This window comes from Pseudophryne corroboree, chromosome 11 (assembly GCF_028390025.1).
Source record: "Pseudophryne corroboree isolate aPseCor3 chromosome 11, aPseCor3.hap2, whole genome shotgun sequence".
Lineage (NCBI taxonomy): Eukaryota > Metazoa > Chordata > Amphibia > Anura > Myobatrachidae > Pseudophryne > Pseudophryne corroboree.
In genome coordinates this window covers 276,623,153-276,649,936 of record NC_086454.1, presented here as the reverse complement: position 1 = coordinate 276,649,936, position 26,784 = coordinate 276,623,153, and positions in this window count along the sequence as shown.

The following is a 26,784-nucleotide window of genomic DNA, read 5'->3' as shown; positions in this document are numbered from 1 at the left end:
AGAGTGTTTAGTGCCGCCGCTCACCTTGTCAGCAATCGGCGTACGAGGTTACATCCAGAAAATGTGGAGAAGATGATGTTCATTAAAATGAATTATAATCAATTCCTCCGCGGAGACATTGACCAGCAGCAATTGCCTCCACAAAGTACACAGGGAGCTGAGATGGTGGATTCCAGTGGGGACGAATTGATAATCTGTGAGGAGGGGGATGTACACGGTGATATATCGGAGGGTGAAGATGAGGTGGACATCTTGCCTCTGTAGAGCCAGTTTGTGCAAGGAGAGATTAATTGCTTCTTTTTTGGGGGGGGTCCAAACCAACCCGTCATATCAGTCACAGTCGTGTGGCAGACCCTGTCACTGAAATGATGGGTTGGTTAAAGTGTGCATGTCCTGTTTTGTTTATACAACATAAGGGTGGGTGGGAGGGCCAAAGGACAATTCCATCTTGCACCTCTTTTTTCTTTTCTTTTTCTTTGCATCATGTGCTGATTGGGGAGGGTTTTTTGGAAGGGACATCCTGCGTGACACTGCAGTGCCACTCCTAGATGGGCCCGGTGTTTGTGTCGGCCACTAGGGTCGCTAATCTTACTCACACAGTCAGCTACCTCATTGCGCCTCTTTTTTTCTTTGCGTCATGTGCTGTTTGGGGAGGGTTTTTTGGAAGGGACATCCTGCGTGACACTGCAGTGCCACTCCTAGATGGGCCCGGTGTTTGTGTCGGCCACTAGGGTCGCTAATCTTACTCACACAGCTACCTCATTGCGCCTCTTTTTTTCTTTGCGTCATGTGCTGTTTGGGGAGTTTTTTTTGGAAGGGACATCCTGCGTGACACTGCAGTGCCACTCCTAGATGGGCCCGGTGTTTGTGTCGGCCACTAGGGTCGCTAATCTTACTCACACAGCTACCTCATTGCGCCTCTTTTTTTCTTTGCGTCATGTGCTGTTTGGGGAGGGTTTTTTGGAAGGGACATCCTGCGTGACACTGCAGTGCCACTCCTAGATGGGCCCGGTGTTTGTGTCGGCCACTAGGGTCGCTAATCTTACTCACACAGCTACCTCATTGCGCCTCTTTTTTTCTTTGTGTCATGTGCTGTTTGGGGAGGGTTTTTTGGAAGGGACATCCTGCGTGACACTGCAGTGCCACTCCTAGATGGGCCCGGTGTTTGTGTCGGCCACTAGGGTCGCTTATCTTACTCACACAGCGACCTCGGTGCAAATTTTAGGACTAAAAATAATATTGTGAGGTGTGAGGTATTCAGAATAGACTGAAAATGAGTGTAAATTATGGTTTTTGAGGTTAATAATACTTTGGGATCAAAATGACCCCCAAATTCTATGATTTAAGCTGTTTTTTTGTGTTTTTTGAAAAAAACACCCGAATCCAAAACACACCCGAATCCGACAAAAAAAATTCGGTGAGGTTTTGCCAAAACGCGTTCGAACCCAAAACACGGCCGCGGAACCGAACCCAAAACCAAAACACAAAACCCGAAAAATTTCAGGCGCTCATCTCTAATTTCTGTAGCGTATTTTTGCAGCATTATCATTCTTCCATGACTTCACTTTTTCCATACAACCGTGGTGTTTTTGGTATCGTGTTTCAGCAGCATCACTGTTTCCCTTCTTCAGCAGTGTTATTGGTTTTATGTTTCATTAGCTGCACTGTTGATATCCTTTGTACCAGTATCATAACTAGACATTTTCTTGCCCTGTGCCAGAAAGAGAATTGGTGACTCCCCCCTATTTCAAATAGGGTTAGAAAACGTCAAAGGGGCATGGCCACAGAATAGTAGCAAATCACATTACACTGCTCAGTAGTCTCCGTTACTCACATTACACCACAAATTAGTGTCTGTTGTTCACTTTACATCACACAGTAGTATCCCTAATACACATTACATTACAGTAAAGCCCCTCATACACATTACCCTCCTCTTCATTATTCGTCATCCTCCCTCCTCCTCATCATCGTCATCCTCCTCCTCATTCTCATCATTCCTCTTCCTATCATTCCTACTGCACATTCCTCTTCCACATTTTTCCTCCTCCATATTCTTCATCATTCCCCCTCCTCAAAGCTGCTGTGCATCATCATTGCTCCACCTGCTCAGTCCTCCTCCTCCTCCTCATTATTCATTCTCCTCCACATTCCTACTACTCTTCATCATCATCATCATCATCATCATCATCCCCCAAAGCTGTTGTGCATCATCATCATCATTCCTCATCATTCCTCCCCCTTCTACTTCCTACTTCATATTTCTCACATTCCACCAGTTAAAGGAACTGAGTAAGTCATATGTAGCTAGGTGCCAGCACGTAGCCTGTCCTGCCATATACTCTTTCTGGGTGTGCCAGCTTTTGTGCCCACAACACTTTGGCAGAAGATGGGTTAGATGCAGTGATGCCGTTTATTGGTCACTCACCCACTAATGCCCGCCTCAGCTGTGTTCTCTCTGCATCACCCAGATCCAAACCCATCTCCTCTCCTTGCCAAGTGATGCCAAGAAGCAGGAATCTGCAGAGCTGCCTGCAGCAATGTACTGTATAATAGTAGTTTTGTGCCAGGTAGAGAAGAAGCCAGGCGCACTGCTACTATTATACATTGCATCAGGTGGTACACAGCAGCTGGCGAATACAAAGGCGATCCATCATCACAAGCACAGTAGCACAGCTGAGGGAGCAAAGGAGGAAGTAATGTGATCACAATACAATCACATTACTTCTCAGTGGTCACCGGGATTGGCTCCTATTAAAGCCCCTTTTTCGGCAACTTGCCTGTGGTGCATCCGGGAGAATAAAGATTCCTTATTGCAGCTAATTGTAGTGATAAGGAATCTTTATTTTTGGATGCTTGCTGTAAATGATAATAAATAGAAGCCTGAGGGGGGATTTTATCACAACTCGGAGAGAGATAAAATTGTGAGACAAAGTTTCAGCTTCTACCTTACATGTTACAGGATGTGTAGAAGCTGAATGGTTGGAACTTTATCTCTCATAATTTTATCTCTCACCAAGATTTGATAAATACCGCTTAAAAGTTTTATTTTGACAAATAGTGCACTTCCTTATAAAAACCTCTGCTCTCCTTTCTTTCATCATATAAGGCACAACAGCAGAGCTGTAACTCACTATATATACACACTTTGATGTGCTTCACTCTGCTGCTGCTATCACACACATTTCATGACTCTTCAGCTCAAGGGGTGCAACAAAGAAGGTTTCTGTGCCAGGATAGCAGTTAGCAGTGACTGTAACAAATAACTATGAAATGAGTGGAGATAGATCTGTCTTAGTTCAGCAGCCCCCTCAGTCTTTACTCCTGGGTGCCCCTCCTGACAGCTGGATCCCAGATGGACAGTGCCTCCAATGTCTCTAGGAGTTATACCACTGTGTGATGTATTGCTGCAGCTACAGTTGCTGTAGTGATATCCGTCTAAAATTTTGTCTTCCAAAATTTAAATATGCCCTCTTCACTTCTCAGGACCCTCAATCTACAGTGAACACTACGCTTGCTGTGCCCAAAGATGCAGCATCGGATCAGCTGAGTTTACATCTGACATCTGAGTAACACTCAGTATGTCCAGTAAAATAATGCACTCGGCGCCAGTGAAGTTGCATCCAGCAGTGAAGCAACTGGCTTCAGCAAGCCAAGAAAACTGGTTCCTACATGTCCCTGTTTTCCAGAATGCTCCCAATTGGCCACACAAACGCCAGCGGACTGTCAATCATGCTGCAGCTTTTGGGGCACTGCGAGCGACATCACAGAAACAGATCTGCACACGCACAGTGCGGCTCCTGCATAGGCGTAGAAAATCATAGATTTATGTAAATATTGAATCTACAACAATATCTGAATCGGGCACTTTGTGTCTGAGTCTCTGTGGTTCCTTCTCTTGTGTACACAGAGGCAGAACTCTGGGAGGCAACGGAGCCAGTGTCATCTTTAATCAAATGTATTTTTGTAATTATTGCTACTACAGTGAATGGTAATTACCTTAGTTCATTTGAGTTTTAGTCTGGAAAGAAATGGGGGAGGTTTGGGACTTAAAAGTGGCTATGGGGGAAGCAAACTTAAATCCGACTGTACAACAATTTGTTATTTACAGTAAACCAAAAATTAGAATTTGTTTTTAGTAGAGATGAGCGGGTTCGGTTCCTCGGGATCCGAACCCCCCCGAACTTCACCCATTTTACACGGTTCCGATGCAGCCTCGGATCTTCCCGCCTTGTTCGGTTAACCAGAACGCGCCCGAATGTCATCATCCCGCTGTCGGATTCTCGCGAGATTCGTTTTCTATGTAAGGAGCCGCGCGTCGCCGCCATTTTCACTCGTGCTTTGGAGATTGAACAGAGAGGACGTGGCTGCGTTCTCTCCCTGAAAAGCTCCGTAATCTGTGCTCAGTGTGCTGAAAATATCTGTGCTCAGTGTGCTGCAAATATCTGTGCTCAGTGTGCTGAAAATATCTGTGCTCAGTGTGCTGCAAGTAATCTGTGCTCAGTGTGCTGAAAATATCTACGTTCTCTGCCTGAAAACGCTCCATATCTGTGCTCAGTGTGCTGCAAATATCTGATCAGTGTGCTGCATTGTGGGGACTGGGGACCACCAGTATATAATAGATACTTTTCTATAGCTTCTATACTGCTTGTCAGGACACATGGTCACAGTTACACCGCTCTGCACTGATATATACAATAATATATATACTTTTCTATAGCCTCTATACTGCTTGTCAGGACACATAGTCACAGTTACACCGCTCTGTACTGATATATACAATAATTTTAAATCATTTTCTATAGCTTCTATACTGCTTGTCAGGACACATGTGTCACAGTTACACCGCTCTGTACTGATATATACAATAATTTTAAATCATTTTCTATAGCTTCTATACTGCTTGTCAGGACACAAATGTGTCACAGTTACACCGCTCTGTACTACTACTGATATACAGTAATATATATACTTTTCTATAGCTTCTATACTGCTTGTCAGGACACATGGTCACAGATACACCGCTCTGTACTGATATATACAATAACATATATACTTTTCTAAAGCCTCTATACTGTTTGTCAGGACACATGGTCACAGTTACACTGCTCTGTACTGATATATATATATATATATATATATATATATATATATATATATACACAATAATATATATACTTTTCTATAGCTTCTATACTGCTTGTCAGGACACATGGTCACAGTTACACCGCTCTGTGCTGATATATACAATAATATATATACTTTTCTATAGCTCCTATACTGCTTGTCAGGACACATGTGTCACAGTTACACCGCTCTGTACTGATATACAGTAATATTATATATACTTTTCTATAGCTTCTATACTGCTTGTCAGGACACATGGGTCACAGTTACACCGCTCTGTCTGTACTGATATATACAATAATATATATACTTTTTTATAGCTTCTAGTATTACAGTGCAGCATTTTGGTGACTACCAGTATATAATTGTACAGTAGGCCATTGCTGTATCTTGCAGCTCTGTGTCACTGCAAGTATCCATCCATTCCATTTTCTTCCAGTGATTTGGACCAATAATACCATTGATTAGAACGAATAATTCCAGTGATTTTGTCATTTTCTTCCAGTGATTTGGACCAATAATACCATTGATTAGAAATAACAATTCCTGTGATATTGAGGTGTTTGTGTCGCTTAGCTTAGCTGTCCAGCGACCACAGTGCACCTCTTTTTCTCTTTTCTTTGCATCATGTGCTGTTTGGGGCCAATTTTTTGAAGTGCCATCCTGTCTGATACTGCAGTGCCACGCCTAGATGGGCCAGGTGTTTGTGCCGCCCTCTTGGGTCGGTTTACTTAGTCATCCAGCGACCTCGGTGCAAATTTTAGGACTAAAAATAGTATTGTGAGGTGCGAGGTGTTCAGAATAGACTGGCAATGAGTGGAAATTGTGGTTATTGAGGTTAATAATACTATAGGATCAAAATTACCCCAAATTCTATGATTTAAGCTGTTTTTGAGGGTTTTTTGAAAAAAAAAAAAAAAACACCCGAATCCAAAACACACCCGAATCCGACAAAAAATCTTCAGGGAGGTTTTGCCAAAACGCGTCCGAATCCAAAACACGGCCGCGGAACCGAATCCAAAACCAAAACACAAAACCCGAAAAATTTCCGGTGCACATCTCTAGTTTTTAGTCAGTCTACTACTGTATGTTAGTTTATACAATCCCCCTGCAGGCCAAAAACTGCATATGTTGATAGCATTGCAATGCCGGATCTCCCAGGTTTATGAAACTGAATTGGTGATTATATTAAAACCCTTCAAATGAGGAAGGCTTTTTACTTCCTTTAGAATATCTCAGTGTGAGTGCCTATTACCATAAATTCAACTGGTATGCATATTTTAGCTTTCTGGAACACCTTTTAAGGTTCTAAAGCCACACCGGCTTCCTGAAATTATCTCTGTTGCATTGTTAGGCTGTATTCAGTGAGTCTCTTTCACACTCCTAATTGGAAAGGAGGAATAGATGTGGAAGCTTGGTTAAGTGATGTGTCGAGTCAGATAACTGAACAGCTAAGTGATTGATCACTTGGAGGAGACTGGACCATGTTTTTTTTATTGTGTTCAGCATCACAATGAAATGGGACTTTGTGACAAAGGAATACACTCTAATAGCAATCAGAATGTTAAAAAACATTGGCCAGCCGCATAGTGTAGCTGGGATTAGTGAAGAATAGACAATTTAAAGGGAAACTGCAGACATGATAACAGTTTTGTCAACAGATCACACAGGGGTGGATTTCCATATTATTCAGCTGTGGACAGAGATAAACTTTTCCTCCACCGACCTCTTACTCAAGCCGTGAGTCTTGGGCTGCAGCCATTGTATCAGCACACATCACTAACCCAATATATTTAACTTTTTTTCCAACAAGCATTATTCCTGAATGCTTTGATAATGTCAGCTACTATGGTTGCTACTATTAAATTCAGATTATAAAGTAATTAACATGTAGCAGGGAACCTTTTTACACAGCATACTCTAAATAGGGCGTGTTTCAGCATTGTATTGTATGCTATGTACAGATGTAGCCATGCTCATCTTACTGCATGCAACATACTGCATCACAACATTCTGTATGGCGTGCCAGGCTTCATTAATTCTTTTAGTTACAATGCAGATGTGGGCCGCGCGCCAAGGTCTAGTTGTAACAGGGTGTGCTGCTCAGACTACAAGGTAGTCCCCCTTGTGAATTCAAAATGTGCAAACACGTTTCAAGCGCTCAACCCTTATATTTGCCAATTTAAAATGAATACCGTATGAATGTCTTAGATTTGTATTTGTTCAGTATTTTAGTAATGTTAAAAGCTGTTACTTTGTTGATGTTATCTGAATGCACTAAACACAGTGTTAACTAGTAATGTGGTATACTATCCAGGTCAATCCTGAAGGAATGACTATAAATGGATTTGTTGAACTAAAATGCTTCTTTTAGTATAAAACTTGACTCTGCACAAAATGCAGCAATGGTATGAGGGGATAAGTGATGAGTAAATCCACAATGTGATGCAATTGCGGAGGGGGGGGGGATCAAAAAGTCCTATGTCATGTGGTCGCTGGTTTTCCAATACCGGGCTTGTAGCAGTGACAGGTCTTTTCAGCTTGCATTGTTTAGTGTTCTACTCCAACACGTTTCTGCCCTACCAGGCCTTCCTCTGGGAGAATTGTGTCTGTATTGTGCCTGGGGGACAGCAGTCTGGTCCGGAGATGCTAATCCCATTCATTCAGCAAAGCGCACCCGAATCTCGCATCCCGGGGAGACACCGTGAAGCAGTAAGATCCCAGCCACAACGTAATGCACAGGACCCAATCAATAGATGTGCGGGACGCCGCAGTCTATAACAGACTTTTTTCTGCCCATAATGACATTATTCAATATTGTATGGACAATCCCAGCCTATACCAGCTGGTTTAGAACCATTTCTTTCCAGCATTGACTTTTGGATTCTCTTACCCCCCCCCCCTCCGCACTTGCATCACATTGTGGATTTACTCATCACTTATCCCCTCATACCATTGTTGCATTTTGTGCAGAGTCAAGTTTTATAATAAAATAAGCATTTTAGTTCAACAAATCCATTTATTTTCATTCCTTCAGGATTGATCTGGATAGTATACCACATTACTAGTTAACATTGTGTTTAGTGCATTCAGATAATATCTACAAAGTAACAGCTTTTAACATCGCTACAATACTGAACAAATACAAAACTAAGACATTCATACGATATTCACTTTAAATTGGCAAATATAAGGGTTGAGTGCTTGAAACGCGTTTGCATATATTAATTCTTTTAGGAATGAATGGAGTGATCGCTAGCTACAAATAGTCATAGCCTGGCATGTCATGCAGTAAGCAATGCATGCTGCATTGCAGTAAGATGAGCATGGTTACATCTGTAGTTACTGTGCAAAGATATGGTAATGCTGCCGCTGCCTGGAAATGGATTGAGACAGCCACCGTCAGCCTTGCACATCCCAGCATCTGCATAAACAGAGGCCATTGAATGCAGATGTTTCAATGATCAAACATTAGAGTGGCCCTATGGTTGCACAAAATGGGTGCAGGAACTAAGATACTGGTGCCATGTTCTCTGTGGACAAGATCGCAGTTGCAGCATGAAACACGCCCCCAAAACTGACATGGGCAGTGGTGGCTCTAGAGGTGGGGCTGCAGCACAGTCCAAAATTGAAATAGGGGAGTCATACCAACTGCCACCTCAAACGCTGGCAGACATCTTCAGCCAGAACTCACTGGCAGTTGGTGCGGCTCCCCTATTTGAATTTTGGACCGTGCTGCAGCCCCACCTCTGGAATCACAACTGGTCATGAAACACCTGTGTTTTGGTTGCTGCTCCGCATTACTTCCCTTAAACACTTCCTGAGTGTTAATCACTCTGCAAATAAATTTCAACTGTAAGCGACATTGCTTAGGTACCTTGACACATCCGCAGTGTGACTTAAGGTGGGTACACACTGATCGATATATCTGCAGATCAATTGATCTGCAGATATATCTATGGACGGATCGGGCAGTGTGCTGTGCATACACACTGCCCGATCCATCGGGGACTGATGTCATGAACAGCTGTCAATCACCGCCGGCCACCGCAGCATGTGTACGGGCGGACGCCTGGTCGCCCGTACACATACAGCAATGCGCCAATATATCGGTAGATATATTGTCCGTGCGCTGTGCTGCGGGGCCAACGCGATATGTCTGTGAACAACGGAGTTCACAGACATATCGTCGACGGACCAGCGATATATTGGCCGACGGACCCACGATATCACTGGCCGACGGACCCGCGATATATCGGGCATTCAATAGAGCGCCCGATATATCGGCCAGTGTGTACCCACCTAAAGATATATGCGCAGATTACCAATAATCGCAAACTGCCAAAAACAACGGCATTGCGTACTCTGAATTAGGTCTATACTAAAAAAATTACTCACTGTATATATAGAATAAAAATAAAGGACTTGATAATTTTAACAGTGTTTAAAAAACAAAAACATAATAATAAAATACATTAAATAGCAGAAAAAGCCCTATAAATGGACTATTGCTTGTACAGTGAAGTGATACTAATAGTAAGTACAATAATGTATGATATAATTGACCTTCTATTGTAAATTAAAAGGATAATGGAATTTATATTGTATTCCATGAGCGCATAAAGGCAGAATACTCGCACAGTGAAAATTAATGATTTTAAATTACTATTCACTTGTGTAGAATACAATTTCTAAAAGAAAAACTAAATTACGGGTTGTATTCTCAGTGCTCGGATAAAACCCATTGGCAATAATATGTATCTAGTAGTTATGAAAATAACTTTACATGAACGCTCTGCGCTTATTTCGTGTTAGGCACAAAAGAAACGTTCTTTACATTTTTCAAAATCTGTTTAATTTACAGTTTTATAAATGCACAGGGTATTAGCTCCCCAAGTCCTAATAAAAATATCAAGAAGAAAGAGATCAATTTCTAGCCGTACAGCTCTATAAGCACCATTTGTTAATTTGGTGTGTACTCTGGATAAATAGTGCAAGTCTGCTTTAATTTGCCTGGATCCCCCAGAGGTCACCATTCACATTTCTACCAAGTCCTAGAAACACATTCTTATTGTGATTGCAATGTTCAACCTCATCAGCAGCAATGGGAATCAAGCGGCCAGATTTCAAATGCTACACGAGGATCGGCGAAAGTTGTTCCCCTGCTGTATCTCAAACAAGGTTTCTCATAGCAGTCTGAGAAATACCAGGATGCTTCTAGCAATAAAGGGCTTGTCTGGGAGTTTGTTTAACATAATGGGTTACTATAAACCTATTTAACTCTTCACTGCCTGAGAATCTGATAACTGCTTGCAGAGCATATTGACCTGATAAGTGTTACACATTGGCGATTTGTCACTGTTTAAACACCCACTCGACCTTATTTATGCAAATCACTTTGGCTTTGCACTACTGTCTATCTATAGTACCCTTAAAGATGCACGGGATCGGTATGAAATACCTCCAATCAAAATCCCGACGGTCGAAATCCCGACAGCAATTGACCAATGGTCAAAATCCCGACAAGGACAAAATACAGACATTTAAAATACCGGCAAGGTCAAAATAACGACATGTAAAATGCCGACAGGTCAAAATACCGACATGCGTTTTTCATAACTTTTTTGGCTATGTCGACATGGACACCATATAAGTGTACTGCGTTCCCTCGCATGGCTCGCTGCGCTCCCCATGCTTCAGGCACGGTGACTCGCTGCGCTCGGCACACTATTATATTCCCCCTCCAGGTCCAATGGGATGGTAAAGTATGAACAAGTCGGTTTCAATGAAAAAATCATGAAAAAATCATGTCGGCATTTTGACATGTCGGCATTTTGACATGTCGGTATTTTGACCTTGTCGGTATTTTAAATGTCGGTATTTTGTCCATGTCGGGATTTTGACCTTGTCGGGATTTTGACAGTCGGTCAACTGCTGTCGGGATTTCGACAGTCGGAATTTTGATTGGAGGTAAATTGACTGCATCCCAGATGCACTCCTCTGCCTGCACTGACACTGCAAAATGTACAGTGTAAGTATCACATTAAAATCCAACCTCAGATAATTTTTTTGACAATAACTTTTGTCTTTCTCCTAAAATTTTGCTTGGTTTAGCACTTTTAATGTACAGTATTTAGGACCTCATGAAGGTCTGTTCGCTGCTGCTTCCCATGCAGCAAAGTGCTGATTATCGGTACTTTACACATTTGCAGGACCTGTTCTGTGCATGTCAGTGGCAAATGCAGGATTTCTAAATGGGGGTTTCCAAACGCCAGTCTACAATCTCCCACTGCATAACATTGGAGCAAACGCAAGAGTCTGGGGAAGCAGTAGAAGAACCTAGTACCAACTAGTGATGTGCACCGGAAATTTTTCGGGTTTTGTGTTTTGGTTTTGGGTTCGGTTCCGCGGCCGTGTTTTGGGTTCGAACGCGTTTTGGAAAAACCTCACCGAATTTTTTTTGTCGGATTCGGGTGTGTTTTGGATTCGGGTGTTTTTTTCATAAAACCCTAAAAAACAGCTTAAATCATAGAATTTGGGGGTCATTTTGATCCCAAAGTATTATTAACCTCAATAACCATAATTTCCACTCATTTTCAGTCTATTCTGAACACCTCACACCTCACAATATTATTTTTAGTCCTTAAATTTGCACCGAGGTCGCTGGATGACTAAGCTCAGCGACCCAAGTGGCCGACACAAACACCTGGCCCATCTAGGAGTGGCACTGCAGTGTCACGCAGGATGGCCCTTCCAAAAATCACTCCCCAAACAGCACATGACGCAAAGAAAAAAAGAGGTGCAATGAGGTAGCTGTGTGACTAAGCTCAGCGACCCAAGTGGCCGACACAAACGCCTGGCCCATCTAGGAGTGGCACTGCATTGTCACGCAGGCTGGCCCTTCCAAAAAACACTCCCCAAACAGCACATGACGCAAAGAAAAATGAAAGAAAAAAGAGGTGCAAGATGGAATTGTCCTTGGGCCCTCCCACCCACCCTTATGTTGTATAAACAGGACATGCACACTTTAACCAACCCATCATTTCAGTGACAGGGTCTGCCACACGACTGTGACTGAAATGACGGGTTTGGATTGGACCCCCACCAAAAAAGAAGCAATTAATCTCTCCTTGCACAAACTGGCTCTACAGAGGCAAGATGTCCACCTCATCATCATCCTCCGATATATCACCAAGTACATCCCCCACCTCACAGATTATCAATTTGTCCCCACTGGAATCCACCATCTCAGCTCCCTGTGTACTTTGTGGAGGCAATTGCTGCTGGTGAATGTCTCCACGGAGGAATTGATTATAATTCATTTTAATGAACATCATCTTCTCCACATTTTCTGGATGTAACCTCGTACGCCGATTGCTGACAAGGTGAGCGGCGGCACTAAACACTCTTTCGGAGTACACACTTGTGGGAGGGCAACTTAGGTAGAATAAAGCCAGTTTGTGCAAGGGCCTCCAAATTGCCTCTTTTTCCTGCCAGTATAAGTACGGTATAAGTACGGACTGTCTGACGTGCCTACTTGGATGCGGTCACTCATATAATCCTCCACCATTCTTTCAATGGGGAGAGAATCATATGCAGTGACAGTAGACGACATGTCCGTAATCGTTGGCAGGTCCTTCAGTCCGGACCAGATGTCAGCATCAGCAGTCGCTCCAGACTGCCCTGCATCACCGCCAGCGGGTGGGCTCGGAATTCTGAGCCTTTTCCTCGCACCCCCAGTTGCGGGAGAATGTGAAGGAGGAGATGTTGACAGGTCGCGTTCCGCTTGACTTGACAATTTTCTCACCAGCAGTTCTTTGAACCCCTGCAGACTTGTGTCTGCCGGAAAGAGAGATCCAAGGTAGGTTTTAAATCTAGGATCGAGCACGGTGGCCAAAATGTAGTGCTCTGATTTCAACAGATTGACCACCCATGAATCCTTGTTAAGCGAATTAAGGGCTCCATCCACAAGTCCCACATGCCTAGCGGAATCGCTCTGTGTTAGCTCCTCCTTCAATGTCTCCAGCTTCTTCTGCAAAAGCCTGATGAGGGGAATGACCTGACTCAGGCTGGCAGTGTCTGAACTGACTTCACGTGTGGCAAGTTCAAAAGGTTGCAGAACCTTGCACAACGTTGAAATCATTCTCCACTGCGCTTGAGACAGGTGCATTCCACCTCCTATATCGTGCTCAGTTGTATAGGCTTGAATGGCCTTTTGCTGCTCCTCCAACCTCTGAAGCATATAGAGGGTTGAATTCCACCTCGTTACCACTTCTTGCTTCAGATGATGGCAGGGCAGGTTCAGGCGTTTTTGGTGGTGCTCCAGTCTTCTGTACGTGGTGCCTGTACGCCGAAAGTGTGCCGCAATTCTTCTGGCCACCGACAGCATCTCTTGCACGCCCCTCTCGTTTTTTAAATAATTCTGCACCACCAAATTCAAGGTATGTGCAAAACATGGGACGTGCTGGAATTTGCCCATATTTAATGCACACACAATATTGCTGGCGTTGTCCGATGCCACAAATCCACAGGAGAGTCCAATTGGGGTAAGCCATTCTGCGATGATCTTCCTCAGTTGCCGTAAGAGGTTTTTAGCTGTGTGCGTATTCTGGAAAGCGGTGATACAAAGCGTAGCCTGCCTAGGAAAGAGTTGGCGTTTGCGAGATGCTGCTACTGGTGCCGCCGCTGCTGTTCTTGCGGCGGGAGTCCATACATCTACCCAGTGGGCTGTCACAGTCATATAGTCCTGAGTCTGCCCTGCTCCACTTGTCCACATGTCCGTGGTTAAGTGGACATTGGGTACAACTGCATTTTTTAGGACACTGGTGAGTCTTTTTTTGAGGTCTGTGTACATTTTCGGTATCGCCTGCCTAGAGAAATGGAACCTAGATGGTATTTGGTACCGGGGACACAGTACCTCAAACAAGTCTATAGTTGGCTCTGCAGTAATGATGGATACCGGAACCACGTTTCTCACCGCCCAGGATGCCAAGGCCTCAGTTATCCGCTTTGCAGCAGGATGACTGCTGTGATATTTCATCTTCCTCGCAAAGGACTGTTGGACAGTCAATTGCTTGGTGGAAGTAGTAAAAGTGGTCTTACGACTTCCCCTCTGGGATGACCATCGACTCCCAGCAGCAACAACAGCAGCGCCAGCAGCAGTAGGCGTTACACGCAAGGATGCATCGGAGGAATCCCAGGCAGGAGAGGACTCGTCAGAATTGCCAGTGACATGGCCTGCAGGACTATTGGCATTCCTGGGGAAGGAGGAAATTGACACTGAGGGAGTTGGTGGGGTGGTTTGCGTGAGCTTGGTTACAAGAGGAAGGGATTTACTGGTCAGTGGACTGCTTCCGCTGTCGCCCAAAGTTTTTGAACTTGTCACTGACTTATGATGAATGCGCTGCAGCTGACGTATAAGGGAGGATGTTCCGAGGTGGTTAACGTCCTTACCCCTACTTATTACAGCTTGACAAAGGGAACACACGGCTTGACACCTGTTGTCCGCATTTCTGTTGAAATAGTTCCACACCGAAGAGCTGATTTTTTTGGTATTTTCACCAGGCATGTCAACGGCCATATTCCTCCCACGGACAACAGGTGTCTCCCCGGGTGCCTGACTTAAACAAACCACCTCACCATCAGAATCCTCCTGGTCAATTTCCTCCCTAGCGCCAGCAACACCCATATCCTCCTCATCCTGGTGTACTTCAACACTGACATCTTCAATCTGACTATCAGGAACTGGACTGCGGGTGCTCCTTCCAGCACTTGCAGGGGGCGTGCAAATGGTGGAAGACGCATGCTCTTCACGTCCAGTGTTGGGAAGGTCAGGCATCGCAACCGACACAATTGGACTCTCCTTGTGGATTTGTGATTTCGAAGAACGCACAGTTCTTTGCTGTGCTTTTGCCAGCTTAAGTCTTTTCATTTTTCTAGCGAGAGGCTGAGTGCTTCCATCCTCATGTGAAGCTGAACCACTAGCCATGAACATAGGCCAGGGCCTCAGCCGTTCCTAGCCACTCCATGTGGTAAATGGCATATTGGCAAGTTTACGCTTCTCCTCCGACGATTTTATTTTAAATTTTTGAGTCCTTTTTTTACTGATATTTGGTGTTTTGGATTTTACATGCTCTGTACTATGACATTGGGCATCGGCCTTGGCAGACGACGTTGATGGCATTTCATCGTCTCGGCCATGACTAGTGGCAGCAGCTTCAGCACAAGGTGGAAGTCGATCTTGATCTTTCCCTATTTTTGGAACCTCAACATTTTTGTTCTCCATATTTTAATAGGCACAACTAAAAGGCACCTCAGGTAAACAATGGAGATGGATGGATACTAGTATACTTATGGATGACGAGTGACTGCCGACACAGAGGTAGCTACCGCCGTGGACTACCGTACTGCGTCTGCTAGTATAGACTGGATGATAATGATATAAAAAATATATATATATATATATCACTACTGCAGGACAGGTATATATTATATAATGACGGACCTGCTGGACACTGTCAGCAGACTCCTAAACTACTAGTATGAAGAAGATAGAGAAAAAAAAAACCACCACAGGTAGGTATACAATTATGGACGAGCACTGCCGACACAGAGGTAGCTACAGCCGTGGACTACCGTACTGCGTCTGCTAGTATAGACTGGATGATAATGATATAAAAAATATATATATATCACTACTGCAGGACAGGTATATATTATATAATGACGGACCTGCTGGACACTGTCAGCAGACTCCTAAACTACTAGTATGAAGAAGATAGAAAAAAAAAAAAACCACCACAGGTAGGTATACAATTATGGACGAGCACTGCCGACACAGAGATAGCTACAGCCGTGGACTACCGTACTGCGTCTGCTAGTATAGACTGGATTATAATGATATAAAAAAAATATATATATCACTACTGCAGGTATATATTATAATATAATGAATGACGGACCTGCTGGACACTGTCTGTCAGCAGAATGCGTTTATAGAATAAAAAAAAAAAACACCACACGAGTGTTTAACTGTTTCAGGCAAACAATATACTGGTGGTCACTGGTCAGTCACACTGGCAGCAAAAGTGTGCACTGTTATGTACTCCTGCTATAACTGCTCCCCAGTCTCCCCCACAATTAAGCTGTGTGAGCAGTGAGCACTCAGCACAGTCAGATATACATAGATGATATTATCAATCATGCAGCACACTGAGGCTGAGCACAGATATGGTATGTGACTGTGTATCGTTTTTTTTCAGGCAGAGAACGGATTTTAAATAATAAATAAAACTGGTGGTCACTAGTATAACTATCAGCAAAACTCTGCACTCTCTGAGTACTCCAGTCCTAATGCTCCCCAAAATTACTAAAATTAAATTACTAGTAAATCAAGTGTCTCACTCTCTATCTAAACGGAGAGGACGCCAGCCACGTCCTCTCCCTATCAATCTCAATGCACGTGTGAAAATGGCGGCGACGCGCGGCTCCTTATATAGAATCTGAGTCTCGCGATAGAATACGAGCCTCGCGAGAATCCGACAGCGGGATGATGACGTTCGGGCGCGCTCGGGTTAACCGAGCAAGGCGGGAAGATCCGAGTCTGCCTCGGACCCGTGTAAAAAGGCTGAAGTTCGGGGGGGTTCGGATTCCGAGGAACCGAACCCGCTCATCTCTAGTACCAACCCTGGACATTAATGTAAACATTGGTCTTTTTATACACTGGATAGTGTATGGGATACAGTATTAATATTTAAAACTATAGTCACTGGTCTATAGTACAGGTTGTGTCAAACAAAGTGGTCAGGAAAAGATTAAATATACCATAATAATAAGATTTGACTCACCGGTAAATCTATTTCTCGTAGTCCGTAGTGGATGCTGGGACTCCGTAAGGACCATGGGGAATAGCGGCTCCGCAGGAGACTGGGCACAACTAAAGAAAGCTTTAGGACTACCTGGTGTGCACTGGATCCTCCCACTATGACCCTCCTCCAGACCTCAGTTAGGATACTGTGCCCGGAAGAGCTGACACAATAAGGAAGGATTTTGAATCCCGGGTAAGACTCATACCAGCCACACCAATCACACCGTATAACTCGTGATACTATATCCAGTTAACAGTATGAAATATAACTGAGCCTCTCAACAGATGGCTCAACAATAACCCTTTAGTTAAACTATAACTATATACAAGTATTGCAGACAATCCGCACTTGGGATGGGCACCCAGCATCCACTACGGACTACGAGAAATAGATTTACCGGTGAGTAAAATCTTATTTTCTCTGACGTCCTAAGTGGATGCTGGGACTCCGTAAGGACCATGGGGATTATACCAAAGCTCCCAAACGGGCGGGAGAGTGCGGATGACTCTGCAGCACCGAATGAGCAAACTCTAGGTCCTCCTCAGCCAGGGTATCAAACTTGTAGAATTTTGCAAATGTGTTTGACCCCGACCAAGTAGCTGCTCGGCAAAGTTGTAAAGCCGAGACCCCTCGGGCAGCCGCCCAAGAAGAGCCCACCTTCCTCGTGGAATGGGCTTTCACTGATCTAGGATGCGGCAGTCCAGCCGCAGAATGTGCAAGCTGAATCGTACTACAGATCCAGCGAGCAATGGTCTGCTTTGAAGCAGGAGCACCCAGCTTGTTGGGTGCATACAGGATAAATAGCGAGTCAGTTTTCCTGACACTAGCTGTCCTGGAAACATAAATTTTCAGGGCCCTGACTACGTCCAACAACTTGGAATCCTCCAAGTCTTTAGTAGCCGCAGGCACTACAATAGGTTGGTTCAAATGAAAAGCTGATACCACCTTAGGGAGAAACTGGGGACGAGTCCTCAATTCTGCCCTATCCATATGGAAAATCAGATAAGGGCTTTTACATGACAAGGCCGCCAATTCTGACACATGCCTGGCCGAAGCCAAGGCCAACAGCATGACCACTTTCCACGTGAGATATTTCAAATCCACGGTTTTAAGTGGCTCAAACCAATGCGACTTTAGGAAATCCAACACCACGTTGAGATCCCAAGGTGCCACTGGAGGCACAAACGGGGGCAGAATATGCAGCACTCCCTTAACAAATGTCTGAACTTCAGGCAGTGAAGCCAGTTATTTCTGGAAGAAAATCGACAGAGCCGAAATCTGGACCTTAATGGAACCCAATTTTAGGCCCATAGTCACCCCTGACTGTAGGAAGTGCAGAAAACGGCCCAGCTGAAATTCCTCCGTTGGGGCCTTCCTGGCCTCACACCACGCAACATATTTTCGCCATATGCGGTGATAATGGTTTGCGGTCACTTCTTTCCTAGCTTTAATCAGCGTAGGAATGACTTCCTCCGGAATGCCCTTTTCCTTCAGGATCCGGCGTTCAACCGCCATGCCGTCAAACGCAGCCGCGGTAAGTCTTGGAACAGACAGGGCCCCTGCTGCAGCAGGTCCTGTCTGAGCGGCAGAGGCCATGGGTCCTCTGAGATTAGTTCTTGAAGTTCCGGGTACCAAGCTCTTCTTGGCCAATCCGGAACAATGAGTATAGTTCTTACTCCTCTTTTTATTATTATCCTCAGTACCTTGGGTATGAGAGGAAGAGGAGGGAACACATAAACCGACTGGTACACCCACGGTGTCACTAGAGCATCCACAGCTATTGCTTGAGGGTCTCTCGACCTGGCGCAATATCTTTGTAGCTTTTTGTTTAGGCGGGACGCCATCATGTCCACCTGTGGCCTTTCCCAACGGTTCACAATCAGCTGGAAGACTTCTGGATGAAGTCCCCACTCTCCCGGGTGGAGGTCGTGCCTGCTGAGGAAGTCTGCTTCCCAGTTGTCCACTCCCGGAATGAACACTGCTGACAGTGCTAACACGTGATTTTCCGCCCATCGGAGAATCCTTGTGGCTTCTGCCATCGCCATCCTGCTTCTTGTGCCGCCCTGTCGGCTTACATGGGTGACTGCCGTGATGTTGTCTGACTGAATCAGTACCGGCTGGTTTTGAAGCAGGGGTCTTGCCTGACTTAGGGCATTGTAAATGGCCCTCAGTTCCAGAATATTTATGTGTAGGGAAGTCTCCTGACTTGACCATAGTCCCTGGAAGTTTCTTCCCTGTGTGACTGCCCCCCAGCCTCGAAGGCTGGCATCCGTGGTCACCAGGACCCAGTCCTGTATGCCGAATCTGCGGCCCTCTTGAAGATGAACACTCTGCAGCCACCACAGCAGAGACACCCTGGTCTTTGGAGACAGGGTTATCAGCCAATGCATCTGAAGATGCGATCCGGACCACTTGTCCAACAGGTCCCACTGAAAGGTCCTTGCATGGAACCTGCCGAATGGGATTGCTTCGTAGGAAGCTACTATTTTTCCCAGGACTCGCGTGCAGTGATGCACCGACACCTGTTTTGGTTTCAGGAGGCCTCTGACTAGAGATGACAGCTCCTTGGCTTTCTTCTCCGGGAGAAACACTTTTTTCTGTTCTGTGTCCAGAACCATCCCCAGGAACAGTAGACGTGTCGTAGGGACCAGCTGTGACTTTGGAATATTTAGAATCCAACCGTGCTGTTGTAGCACCTCCCGAGATAGTGCTACCCCGACCAACAACTGCTCCCTGGACCTCGCCTTTATCAGGAGATCGTCCAAGTACGGGATAATTAAAACTCCCTTTTTTCGAAGGAGTATCATCATTTCGGCCATTACCTTGGTAAATACCCTCGGTGCCGTGGACAGACCAAACGGCAACATCTGGAATTGGTAATGACAATCCTGTACCACAAATCTGAGGTACTCCTGGTGAGGATGGTAAATGGGGACATGCAAGTAAACATCCTTGATGTCCAGTGATACCATGTAATCCCCCTCGTCCAGGCTTGAAATAACCGCCCTGAGCGATTCCATCTTGAACTTTAATTTTTTTATATAAGTGTTCAAGGATTTCAAATTTAAAATGGGTCTCACCGAACCGTCCGGTTTCGGTACCACAAACATTGTGGAATAGTAACCCCGTCCTTGTTGAAGGAGGGGCACCTTGACTATCACCTGCTGGGAATACAGCTTGTGAATTGCCTCTAGCACAGCCTCCCTGTCTGAGGGAGTTGTTGGCAAGGCAGATTTGAGGAAACGGCGAGGGGGAGACGTCTCGAATTCCAGCTTGTACCCCTGAAGTACCACTTGAAGAATCCAGGGATCTACCCGTGAGCGAGCCCACAGATTGCTGAAGTTCTTGAGATGGGCCCCCACCGTACCTGGCTCCGCCTGTGGAGCCCCAGGGTCATGCGGTGGACTTAGAGGAAACGGGGGAGGACTTTTGTTCCTGGGAACTGGCTGTATGCTGCAGCTTTTTCCCTCTACCTCTGCCTCTGGGCAGAAAGGACGCGCCTTTAACCCGCTTGCCTTTTTGGGGCCGAAAGGACTGTACCTGATAATACGGTGCTTTCTTTGGCTGTGAGGGAACATGGGGTAGAAAAGCTGACTTCCTAGCTGTCGCTGTGGAAACGAGGTCCGAGAGACCATCCCCAAACAACTCCTCACCTTTATAAGGCAAAACTTCCATATGCCTTTTAGAATCTGCATCCCCTGTCCACTGCCGAGTCCATAACCCTCTCCTGGCAGAAATGGACATAGCACTTATTTTAGATGCCAGCCGGCAAATATCCCTCTGTGCATCTCTCATGTATAAGACTGCGTCTTTAATATGCTCTATGGTTAGCAATATAGTGTCCCTGTCAAGGGTATCAATATTTTCGGACAGGGAATCTGACCACTCAGCTGCAGCACTGCACATCCGTGCTGAAGCAATAGCCGGTCTTAAAATAATACCTGAGTGTGTATATACAGACTTCAGGATAGCCTCCTGCTTCCTATCAGCAGGCTCCTTCAGGGCGGCCGTATCCGGAGACGGTAGTGCCACCTTCTTTGACAGGCGTGTGAGCGCTTTATCCACCCTAGGGAATGTTTCCCAACGTGACCTATCCTCTGGCGGGAAAGGGTACGCCATTAGTAACTTTTTAGAAATTACCAGTTTCTTATCGGGGGAAGCCCACACTTCTTCACACACCTCATTTAATTCATCAGATGGGGGAAAAACCACTGGTAGTTTTTTCTCCCCAAACATAATACCCTTTTTTGTGGTACCTGGGGTAACATCAGAAATGTACAACACATTTTTCATTGCCTCAATCATGTAACGTGTGGCCCTATTGGATGTTACATTAGTCTCATCGTCGTCGACACTGGATTCAGTATCCGTGTCGACATATGTGTCTGCCATCTGAGGTAGCGGGCGTTTTAGAGCCCCTGATGGCTTTTGAGACAGTTGGGCAGGCACGAGCTGAGAAGCCGGCTTTCCCACATCTGCTATGTCGTCAAACCTTTTATGTAAGGAGTTGACACTTTCACATAATTCCTTCCACAAGTCCATCCACTCAGGTGTCGGCCCCGCAGGGGGTGACATCACATTTATCGGCATCTGCTCCGCCTCCACATAAGCCTCCTCATCAAACATGTCGACACAGCCGTTCCGACACACCGCACACACACAGGGAATGCTCTGACTGAGGACAGGACCCCACAAAGCCCTTTGGGGAGACAGAGAGAGAGTATGCCAGCACACACCAGAGCGCTATATAACACAGGGATTAACACTATAACTGAGTGATTTCCCCTTATAGCTGCTTAAATGTATACTACTGCGCCTAAATTTAGTGCCCCCCCTCTCTTTTTTACCCTTTGTAGTCTTGAAACTGCAGGGGAGAGCCTGGGAGCGATCCTTCCAGCGGAGCTGTGAGGGAAAAATGGCGCCAGTGTGCTGAGGGAGATAGCTCCGCCCCTTTTTCGGCAGACTTCTCCCGCTTTTTTATGGATATCTGGCAGGGGTATTTTTCACATATATAGCCTCTAAGACTATATTATGTGAGTTTTATGCCAGCAAGGTGTTTAATATTGCTGCTCAGGGCGCCCCCCCCCCCCCCCCCCAGCGCCCTGCACCCATCAGTGACCGGAGTGTGAGGTGTGCATGAGGAGCAATGGCGCACAGCTGCAGTGCTGTGCGCTACCTTGTTGAAGACCGAAGTCTTCTGCCGCCGATTTTCAGGACCATCTTCTTGCTTCTGGCTCTGTAAGGGGGACGGCGGCGCGGCTCCGGGTCCGGACGACCGAGGCTGGGCCTGTGTTTGATCCCTCTGGAGCTAATGGTGTCCAGTAGCCTAAGAAGCCCAAGCTAGCTGCAAGCAGGTAGGTTCGCTTCTTCTCCCCTTAGTCCCTCGTAGCAGTGAGTCTGTTGCCAGCAGATCTCACTGAAAATAAAAAACCTAAAAGTATACTTTCTTTTCTAGGAGCTCAGGAGAGCCCCTAGTGTGCATCCAGCTCAGCCGGGCACAAGATTCTAACTGAGGTCTGGAGGAGGGTCATAGTGGGAGGAGCCAGTGCACACCAGGTAGTCCTAAAGCTTTCTTTAGTTGTGCCCAGTCTCCTGCGGAGCCGCTATTCCCCATGGTCCTTACGGAGTCCCAGCATCCACTTAGGACGTCAGAGAAAAATAAATACACAAATATAATAGAACCAGTACTGCACTATCTAAGCGCACATTCTCCCACCTCATGGTAAGGCTCCTGTCTCTTCTTTCTGGCAGCTGCTCTCTGGTCCAGTGCACTGATTAATGACTCAGATCCATTCACACAGCAAACTTGGTAGCAGAAGCTGCTACCACTGGGCATGTGCAGCAGATCTGCTTTGTTCCATAAACTGCATAATGTGACGGCAGCTCTAGTAATTGCATTATGTACCATTACTATTGTTAACATAATGTGAGCCACATGACAAGAAGACGGGGGTTTCTGGGCAACCAGAAACCCCCCTGCATTTGCCTATACATGTGTGAATGGGTCGTGCAATATAGGAAGCAGGACGACAGCAGATTGTCAGTGATTGACAGTCTGCTGCCTTCTGGGGGTTGGGGAGGGAGCAGCAAAGGCTTCTGTTTCCCAAAATGGAGGTGTATCACCGCTGTTTATGGGGGGAAGAGGCCAGGGATCTCCATGGTTGCACTGAGATATCCTGGCCTCTGTGACGAGCAGCTTGTGCATCCCCATAAGTGACACAAGCCACCTATTGGTGAGTCAGTGATCTGAATCTGTGTTCTAGGATGTAGTTTGGATCACTACTGCTGCAGGAGGCATCTACTTGTAATAGCTGCCTCCTGCTGCATTACTATACAGCTGCTTCCTGACAGCAACTCCAACCACATCTGAAAAACCCCTGAAATGTGTTGAATGTTTGCATTACATTGGTCAATGTGCTTTTTGGAAGATGTACAACTTAGAGGTGACAGCTGCATGATATAAAAACGGGATGCTGTCAAGATTCCGGCGTACGGCAATCCAGCAGTCGGAATGCCGACACCGGCATCCTGGAACTGATCAGAATACCAAAACTGGCATCCCGACATGGGGGTAAATTTACTAAGGTGGGAGATTTTTAGAACTGGTGATGTTGCCCATAGCAACCAATCAGATTATATCTATTATCCGCTAGAAGCAGCTAGAAAAATGGTAAGAAGAATCTGATTGGTTGCCATGGGCAACATCACCAGTTCTAAAAATCTCCCACCTTAGTAAATTTACCCCATGGATGGCAGCGCCGGGATGCCAAATGTCGGAATCCCGATGGAGCCAGGACCATGAATTTTACACTGCTAAGCCACAGCGTGGGGTGGGGGTGTTAGGTTTAGGCTGTGGGGGTAGGGTTAGGGCTAGGCTGCGGGGGTGGGAGAGTTAGGCTGCGGGGAGGGTAGGTCAGGGTTAGGCACCTCCGGGGAGGGTTAGGCTGTGGGGTAGGGAGGGTTAGGGTTAGGCTGTGGGGTAGGGAGTGTTAGGGTTAGGCTGTGGGGTAGAGAGGGTTAGGGTTTAGGCACCCCGGGGAGGGTTAGGCTGCGGCATAGGGAGGATTAGGGGTAGACTGTGGGGTAGGGAGTGTTAGGGTTAGGCACCCTCGGGGAGGGTTAGGGTTAGGCTGCAGGGTAGGGAGGATTAGGGGTAGGCTGCAGGGAGGGTAGGTTAGGGTTAGGCACCCCAGGGGAGGGTTAGGCTGCGTGGTAGGGAGGGTTAGGCTGTGGGGAGGGTAGTTTAGGGTTAGGCACCCCAGGGGAGGGTTAGGCTGTGTGGTAGGGAGGGTTAGGCAGCGGCAGGGCCGGATTAACAATGGGGCGGATGGAGCTGCAGCTCCAGGCCCCACATTGAAAATAGGCCCACAGAGCTCCCTGCAGTGCAGCCAGTGATGACAGAAAAAAATAAATCCTGTCATCAGCAACAGCAGCAGCACACTCACCTCCTTGCCGCCCAGTCACATCCACCCCGAACCGGCCGGCTGAAGTCCCAACCACCCGTGGGCTTACGGTAGATGCTAGAATCAAGTGGGCTAAAGGACCTTTTCCATAAGGGGGAGGAGTTACGACACAAGGGGGAGGAGCTATGCCAGCGGGATAGTTCCTCTACTATCCACGCCAACAACCATTACCTTTAGTAATCAGGTGGCGAGCGAAGCGAGCCACCGAGCCCGAAGCGTGGCGAGCGAAGCGAGCCCGCGAGGGTACTTTTCGGGTACCCTGTTCGCCCGTAGCTCCTCCCCCTGGTGACGTGTCTCCTCCCCTAGATACGTCAGAAGGTCCCTTCTCCCACTCCAATATAGAACCAACCGTGGGCTTACATATCCAAAACTAGCTGCCACTGTCTGAATGTGCCCGAGGCTCCGCCCCCGGGTCCGACCGAGGCCCCGCCCCCATCCCGACCCGAAGCTCCGCCCCCGCATCCGATGTTACACTGTCTTGTATGGAGCAGCACAATCACAAACTGTACAACAGTAGAACAGTACAGTAGAAGAGCAAGGTAGATGCTGCAGTGGTCACGATGTCAATACATTAGTTCACTACAATACATACATTTATTAAGTAAGAGGAATGGGAGCATAGCTTAATTATATTATAGAAGAGGGGGCAGCCAGGCAGCTCATGTCATAGAAATATATAAGGGGGGTGGTTAGTGGGCATACGGTACATACACATGTAAGGAGGAACAGGGCCAAAAGTTCAATATAAAAGGGGTCAGGAGGCACAACTTAAATATAAAAGAGAGGATATAGGTACAACGTAAATAATATATATAATGGGGGTAGGTGACATCATAACTAAATATGTAAGGGGGCATGTCGCATAACTGAATAAAAGAACATATTACCATCAGTATAAACCGCTGCACCTGTGTATAATGCCCACATGTATATACCGCTGCAAATGTGTATGATGCCCACATGTATATACTGCTGCCCCTGTGTATAATGCCCACATGTACAGTATATACCGCTGCACCTGTGTATAATGCCCACATGTATATACTGCTGCACCTGTGTATAATGCCCACATGTATATACTGCTGCACCTGTGTATAATGCCCACATGTATATACTGCTGCGCCTGTGTATAATGCCCACATGTATAGACTACTGCGCCTATATATAACAACCACATGTATATACTGCTGTGCCTGTGTATAACACCCACATGTATATACTGCTGCACCTGTGTATAATGCCCACATGTATATACTGCTGCACCTGTGTATAATGCCCACATGTATATACTGCTGCGCCTGTGTATAACACCCACATGTATATACTGCTGCACCTGTGTATAATGCCCACATGTATATACTGCTGCACCTGTGCATAATGCCCACATGTATATACTGCTGTGCCTGTGTATAATGGGGGTCATTCTGACCCGTTCACATGCAGTGGTTTCTCGCTGCGGTGTGAACGGGTACGGAATGTGCATGCGTGGCGGCCGCAGTGCGCATGCGTGACATTGCCCAGTGACAGGGGTTGCCGGGTTACGTCGCATCTACCGAAGGAAGCGGTCGCAGAGCCGACCGCAAAGAAGATTGACAGGAAGAAGGCGTTCCAGGGTGGATCCGGACCGTTGGCTGCCGTTTTCGGGGAGTGGTAAGGAAAACGCAGGTGTGTCTAGCAGAACGGAGGGCGGATGTCTGACGTCAGAGGCGGCTTCAGCATCGCAGGGATTGTCGTACAGGGTAAGTATGTACAGGTCTGGTCAACTTCTTCTTGAAATTTTTTTAGCTTAGCAGGGCTGCACAAGCGATCGCAGCCCTGCTAAGCTATAATACACTCCCCCATAGGCGTGGACTATTGATCGTAGCAGCAGCAAAAAGTTGCTGGCTGCGATCAACTCGGAATGATCACCTATGCCCAGTGCCCACATGTATATACTGCTGTTTCTGTGTATAATGCCCACATGTATATATACTGCTGCACCTGTGTATAATGCCCACATGTATATACTGCTGCTTCTGTGTATAATGCCCACATGTATATACTGCTGCTTCTGTGTATAATGCCCACATGTATATACTGCTGCTTCTGTGTATAATGCCCACATGTATATACTGCTGCATCTGTGCCCACATGAACCCTTGGGCTCATTTATTGTGTGTAAATCTGCTCTGGTACTAGCCAGTGCCTCCTCAGCCATTTTTCTCACCTCACGTCCCTGGTAGTAGGGCACATACTGTAGATTATAAGCTTCACTGGGGCAGGGACTGATGTGAATGGGCAAACACTCTCTGCAAAGCGTTGCGGAATATGTGTGAGCTATATAAATA